We start from the raw sequence: 6,979 nt of genomic DNA, 5'->3' as shown, positions 1-6,979 counted from the left end.
AATGGTGTGAGAAAGTGGTCTAGTTTCATCCTCCTGCATGTTGCTGTCCAGTTCTCCCAGCACCATTTGCTAAAGAGACTGTCTTTTTTCCATTGGATATTCTTTCCTGCTTTGTCAAAGATTAGTTGGCCATATGTTTGTGGGTCTAGTTCTGAGGTTTCTATTCTATTCCATTGGTCTCTGTGTCTGTTTTTGTGCCAATACCATGCTGTCTTGATGATTACAGCTTTGTAGTAGAGGCTAAAGTCTGGGATTGTGATGCCTCCTGCTTTGGTCTTCTTCAAAATTACTTTGGCTATTTGGGGGCTTTTGTGGTGGAACAATTTTTTAAAGGTACAACTGTAGTGCCAGATTTGTGATAACACTCTAAAGCAATGGGAAATATAAGGAAAACTTCTGGTGCTACATCCCCAATGAGAAGGATACATGGGTCTGGGAACCAAGAGATGCAAGCTTATCAATTACTCACAGTGACCCCATGGAGGATTTTGTACTCTGTATACCTGCAGCTCTCAGCTTTGCAAAGTTGGAGGCCCTGATTCCCAAAGAATGTGTACTCTTGCCAGGGGACACAGCAAGGATCCCACTGAACTATAATCTATGGCTGCCATGAGGACAATTTCAGATTATTTGTGTCCAGGGACTAGACTGGATTGGCATAGGTAGTTGACCCTGATCATCAGGAAAAGGTAAGTCTGCTTTTATACAGTAGGGACAGGGAGGGAATATGTGTGGAATCTATGTGATGCATTTGGGCATCTCCTGGTATTCCCTTGACCCTTGAATGGACACATGCAGCAACTCCAGCCTGAGAAGGGTGTGATTACCAGACCCTTCAGAAATGAAGGCTTAGGTCACACTACCAGTAAGCCATCAAGACCAGGCAGGGTGACAGATGACAGTGAGGAGAATTTAGAATGGAAAATCCAGAGTATGGGTATCAGTTGTGGGCCTGAGATCAACAGCAGTGATCAGGGCTGTAGTTCATTCCATTAACCTGGCCCTTCTTCACAAAAAAAGACCCCTGGGAATGAAGGAAGAACTGCTCCACAATCGCTTGTAGAGGGGGAGATGTGTGCAACCGTGAGAATGTGCCTTTCTTGTCTCTGACTGTGGGGAGCATAACTGATTGATGCCCCCAGCTGCTATATTGTAAGTACACTACCGCATTTGCTCTGAGGCTATGTTTCCTGTGGTCTGTTTCTAGCCAGTGAGGTGCACAGCAGGGATATTGCACCAGGCCCTTTCCTGTGAGGCAGAGGATGCCTCTGACTGATGACTTTGGCCTGAGGATTCTATGTTAGCTTTGCAGAAACTTTCTGAAAGCTTCATGGCAGTCTAAAGCTCTTCCTATCCTACTTTACTTCTTTCCCTTTCTCCTTCCTATGGGTCAGACGTGTGTCATTGTCTGACAGATCTCATCCTTCTCTAGCTCCCTCCCCATTTTCTTTCAGAGGCACTCTCAACCAATTTCTTGCAAGTCTAATTTGATCTTGATGCTTACTTCTTGGAGGACCTGAATGAACACAGGTAGCTATAAATTTACCCATTGTATAGATGAAGAAACTATACTTCAGAGGGATTAAGTAACCTGCACAAGGTTAAACAGCCACTTAGTGGCAGAGCAATGATATAAATCCAGGATTATCTGGCTTCAAAGCCTGAGTACCTAGATGTCATATTCTTGTTTTTCTGCCTCTGCCCTTTCTGTTTGATTCATTCTCCCTTAGTCTCCTGGAAGGGCTTTTGAATATTCTAGTCTGTCTCTACCTTGCAAAGGCAGGAGGAGTTTTTGACTGCACTTGTACCAGAATGTGAAAGGAATAACAGTTGTACTCCTGGGGTTGGTAGTTCTTGAGGTTAAAGAGTCCCCCTGGGGAAGGAGAAACTCAGAGGATATGGTTGGGGCAGTTTTGTTGAGCTTTCCCTCCGCTGCCTGGAAAGTCTCCTTGGAGAGTTAAATTGTGAAAGTTTAGTTTTATAAGAGAAACCATATGCCTTTATACTCATTATCTTATTAGAACATGTCCCTCCCTCACACAAAATCTTCTAGGATTTAGTAAGGTTTCTTTTTTTATTGAATAAAACACAAAATTTTTAAGGTGAACACTGAAATGAAAACCAAGGGCTGTCTGGACTTTGTGGCTCAGGTACTATGTCTGTGGAATTAATTCACTTTTTCCTGATGAGTTTATTTGTTCTCCTTTCACTGTTTCTCTTCCCAGTTTTTCTTGAACTCACCACATCAATTCCCACCATTCCACTGAGAATGTTCTTGGGAAGGTCCCCAGTGGCCTTCAGGTTATGAAATCCAATATTCACTTTCTCAGTTCCCATATTGCTTGTCCCTAGGCAATGTTAACATAGTTGATCACTCCCTAATCTTACCTTAAAAATGATCTTCATATTCACCTATCTTTGGAGACACCACCTTTCACTGTTTTTCTGCCTATATCATGAACTGCTCCTTGTCATATTTCTTATTATATTAGAGTGCCCTAGGACTCAGGCCTCAGCAAACTACTTCTATATTGGGCCAGATACTAAATATTTTTTTGTTTGGGGGCCATATGGTCTCTATTACAACTACTCAAGAAGCCATAGACAGTATAGTAGTTCCCCATTATCTGTGGTTTCAGTTACTCACGGTGTGGTAGCAGATGTTCCTCCTGTTATAACGTCAGAAGGTCAGTAGTAGCTTAACAGTACTTCACAATGCCTGTATCATTTACCTCATTTTGTCTTATCATGTAGGTATTTTATCATCTTACATTATCACAAGAAGGATGAATACATATAGTAAGATATTTTGAGAGAGACCACATTCATATAACTTTTATTACAGTATATTGTTAAAATGATTCTTTTTTATTATTAGTTATTTTTGATCTCAGTGTGCCTGATTTTTAATTTTTTTAATGTTTATTTATTTTTGAGAGATAGAGACAGAGCAGGAGCAGGGGAGGGTCAGAGAGAGAAGGGGACACAGAATCTGAAGCAGGATTCAGGCTCTGAGCTGTCAGCACAGAGCCTGATGTGGGACTTGAACTCACAAACTGTGGGATCATAACCTGAGCCAAAGTCAGACACTTAACTGACTGAGCCACCCAGGCACCCCCTAGTCCTAGTGTGCCTGATTCTTAAACTTTATCATAGGTATGTATGTATAGGGAAGTGTGTGTGTGTGTGTGTGTGTGTGTGTGTGTGTACACAGTTCAGTACTGTCCACAGTTTCAGGCATCAGCTGAGGGTCTTGGAACATATCCCTTGAGGATAAGGTAGTGGGGGACGACTCTACATAAGTGAATGTTGAATTGATCATTGTCAAGATTGCTATATTTATTCAGTGCTTATGATGAGCCTTGCATTGCTAAGTAAACAATAATTTGTCAACCTGGTATTTCAGCATAGTTATGCGAACATGACTGGAGCTCAGAGGGAGGAAAAGTTCCCTTCCTGTGTACATAAGGGCAAAGAATTCTGTTTTGAAATGTCTGTTTCTCTAGGCCCTGTGCCAAATTTTATTTGAAATTCAGGGATTTTGAAAGGCTCAAGTCTCCATCTGAACTCTTTTTTCTTGTTAATGTCAGTATTCAGCCTTTGCTAATGACCTGAGAGTAGGAAGTATGTAGGGGTAAGGAGGAGAAGAGCTTCAGCTGCTGGGGGGAATGTGGGGCAGCTTCTTGGTAGGGTCTAAGAAAGAAAGAGGTTACTTTATTTGTTGAGATGTAGTGATTAAACTCCCAAAGTGCATTTTGAGAGACAGTTGCACACAAGAATAAAGATGACAATTAAAGTTAATTACTGTTGTTGTAGATGTTTGCATTTCTATAGCAGTTTGTATTTACTAAGAATTTTGTAATCAGTTATTAACTCTCCCTTACCAGAGCCTTGTGACATGGGCAACATTACTACAGATGTTTGTTTCGTCTTCTGGGAAGAAATATGAGCTTCTTTAGCCAAATACTAGGATTAAGGAATCAAAATCCTTTTTTTTTTTTTTCAACGTTTATTTATTTTTGGGACAGAGAGAGACAGAGCATGAACAGGGGAGGGGCAGAGAGAGGGAGACATAGAATCGGAAACAGGCTCCTGGCTCTGAGCCATCAGCCCAGAGCCTGACGCGGGGCTCGAACTCACGGACCGCGAGATCGTGACCTGGCTGAAGCCGGACGCTTAACCGACTGCGCCACCCAGGCGCCCCAAGGAATCAAAATCCTTATTGCTGCTCTTTCACTGACTGTGTGATTTTGAGAATCCAAATAATGAGAACTTGAACATTGTCTTACTCTGTAATTTTATTATGAAGAATAACTCATGAAGATGGTTCTGGGGTTTGGTAAATTAAAAAAGGTATGTAATAATATTTACCTCTCAAATTCATTTTCCTTTAGGTTTTATTTTTTTAATTTTTAATTTTTTTAAGTTTATTTATTTATTTTGAGAGAGAGACAGAGAGAGAGCACGAGCAGGGGGAGGGGCAAGAGAGAAGGGATCCCAAGAAGGCTCTACACTCAGTGTGGAGCCTGACATGGGGCTTGAACTCATGAAATGTGATATCATGAGTTCTCATGATCATGAAATCAAGAGTCGGATGCTTAACCAACTGAGCCACCCAGGTGCCCCATTTTCCTCCAGGTTTAAAAAAAATAAAATTAATAATAGCATTTATGGAGTATTTTTACATATCAAGTACTTAGCCTAGTACCTAGCATATTAATAAACCCTTAATGAAAATTGATAATAAAAATTATCAATACTGTAATAAAACTTATGTAATATATGCATTATTTTTGCTTCCATTTGATTGCAGTCATATTACTGTCTTTGGATGAAGATGCATGCAGATGTACACTCACTTATTCAGCAATATTTGTTGAGTGACTACCATTTATCATGCAGTGTTCCTGGAGCTAGGGATATAGCAGTAAACAAAAAGGAGTTCCTACTCTGATGAAGTTTATATTTTGGCAGGAGGGGGAGGACTCACATTATCGTGGTGGAGAGGCTTATATTCCAGTGGGAGTTAGGCCAAGATAGAGAGGGTAGAAGCATGATTAGGATATATTTAGAAAATATGTGGAGAACTTTTTTCTGATTTTTATATAAAATAGTATTTTATTATAGCAGTAGATTAAGAACAAGCTATTTTTATAAAAAATATTTAAATGCATACTTGTATATTTTATTTTAAAAACAAATATACTGGGGCACTTGGGTGGCTCTGTCACTTAAGGGCCTGACTCTTGATTTTGGCTCACATCATGATCTCATGGTTGGTGACATCAAGCCCTGCATGGGTCTCTGCACTGCTGATAGCATGGAGCCTGCTTGGGATTTTCTCTCTCTGCCCCTTTTGTATTCTTTGGGTAAATACCCAATAATAGAATTATTGAATCATATGGTAATTCTATTCTTAATTTTTTGAGGAACCTCTGTATTGTTTTCTACAGTTTTCTGGCAGTTTGCATCTCCACCAACAGCACACAGGGTTCTTTTTCTCCACATCCTCACCAAACTTATTTATTATGTTTTTTATTTTAGCTATTCTGACAGGTGTGAACTGATATCTCATTGATATGAGATGGTTTTGATTTGCATTTCCTTGATGATGAGTGATATTGAATTTTTTCATGTGTCTGTTGGCCATCTGTATGTCTTTTTTGGAGAAATGTCTACTCATGTCTTCTGCCCGTTATTTAATTGGGTTATTTGGTTTTTGGGTGTAGAATTGTATGAGTTATCTATGTATTTTGGATACTAACCCCTTCTCTTATTCAGTAGGTTGTCTTTTTGTTTTGTTGATTGTTTCCTTTGCTGTGCAGAAGCTTTATATTTTGATGTAGTCCCAATAGTTTATTTTTGCTTTTATTTCCCTTGCTATAGGAGACATATCTAGAAAAAATCTTCAAGCTTTTTTATTACATGAAGCCCACAGGATTCCTGGTTCTTCTTTTAATGGTGAGGCCTCCATGCTCTGCCTTTCTGTTGGAAAACCCTGTAAGGGTAAGAAACAAGAGAAAATTACAGGGGAATACTCCCAGAAGATGTCTCTGATCTTGGATTCCTTCTGTTTTACCAAAGGAAAATTCAAACAGGTTAGCCTCTGACATGAAGAGACCCAGGCATAAGTCCACAGCAGCATGTAAGTACACTGAGAAACCTGCATAAAAATAGACCATCTCAGGCACTCAGAACTTAAACTTCAGGCTTGGATTAAGCTCCTAGACACATTAGGGAGACAACCAACAATTATTCTATTTTACATGGAAATGCTAATTTCACTTGCAAAAGAGAAGTACTAAAATAGTATTATGATCATAATAGTAGAAATGTAGGAGTATGAAATTTGTAATGTTATAGACAAATTAAGCATGAAATGCAAATACCACAGTAGAGTGGGCTGGGTATCCAGATTTCAGCTGAAATTCTCTGAAAGGGTTACAATGGCTAGCTAGTGCCACTGATTAAAGGGCCCTAGAGTAGAGTGTTAGGAGAAGGAACAAGTATAAAGAGAGGATATAGACAAAAGGTAAAGTGGCCTTAATGTTTTTGACCTCTTCTTAGCTCTTCTCAGGAGGCTGTTCATAGATTTGAATATTTATAGTTGTGTATTCTCTTACTGGAGTATGGGTACATGAGAGCTAATTTAATAACTATTACTTTTAATATGATGACTGTGAGTGGTAGCTTGAAGACTGTCGTAGTGTTCTTGGGCTTTTATATACCAAAATATAATAGACTGGCTGGCTTATAAACAACAGAAATTTATTTCTCACAGTTCTGGAGGTTGGAAAGTCCAGGATTGAAGTGCCTGTAGATTCATTGTCTTGTGGGTAAGGGGCATTAAGGAATCTACTACTGAAATCATTGCTTTACTGTATGCTAACTAATTTGGATATAAATTTTAAAAAATAAAAAATAAAGTTAAAGAAAAAAAGATTTAAAAACCAAAAAAAAAAAAAAAAAAAAAGGAATT

At 39.2% G+C, this 6,979-nt stretch overlaps 1 protein-coding gene and 1 long non-coding RNA gene across 5 annotated transcripts in view; one reads left to right on the top strand and one right to left on the bottom strand.

The window, feature by feature from the left end:
• Positions 1-5,852: 5,852 nt before the first annotated feature.
• LOC121034616 (uncharacterized) overlaps positions 5,853-6,979 on the bottom strand; it is a 138,289-nt gene continuing 137,162 nt past the window's right edge. For all 3 annotated transcript variants that reach the window (XR_005792530.1, XR_005792531.1, XR_005792529.1), the window contains exon 3: positions 5,853-5,998. This is a non-coding gene — a long non-coding RNA (uncharacterized LOC121034616). The remainder of the gene's footprint in view (positions 5,999-6,979) is intronic.
• Positions 5,885-6,979, top strand: part of SPATA31F1 (SPATA31 subfamily F member 1) — a 122,057-nt gene continuing 120,962 nt past the window's right edge. The window contains exons 1-2 of one of the 2 annotated variants that reach the window (XM_040481545.1): positions 5,885-5,961; positions 6,085-6,145. The gene's annotated coding sequence lies outside the window, so the exon portion shown is untranslated. Of the gene's footprint in view, positions 5,962-5,994; positions 6,146-6,979 lie in introns of those variants that run through there. The other variant, XM_040481544.1, reaches the window with a different exon arrangement.

Source organism: Herpailurus yagouaroundi, unplaced genomic scaffold (assembly GCF_014898765.1).
Source record: "Herpailurus yagouaroundi ecotype Mexico unplaced genomic scaffold, PumYag 160, whole genome shotgun sequence".
Classification (NCBI taxonomy): Eukaryota; Metazoa; Chordata; class Mammalia; order Carnivora; family Felidae; genus Herpailurus; species Herpailurus yagouaroundi.
The sequence above is the reverse complement of the archived record's forward strand: the minus strand, read 5'-3'. Positions and strand labels throughout refer to the sequence as shown.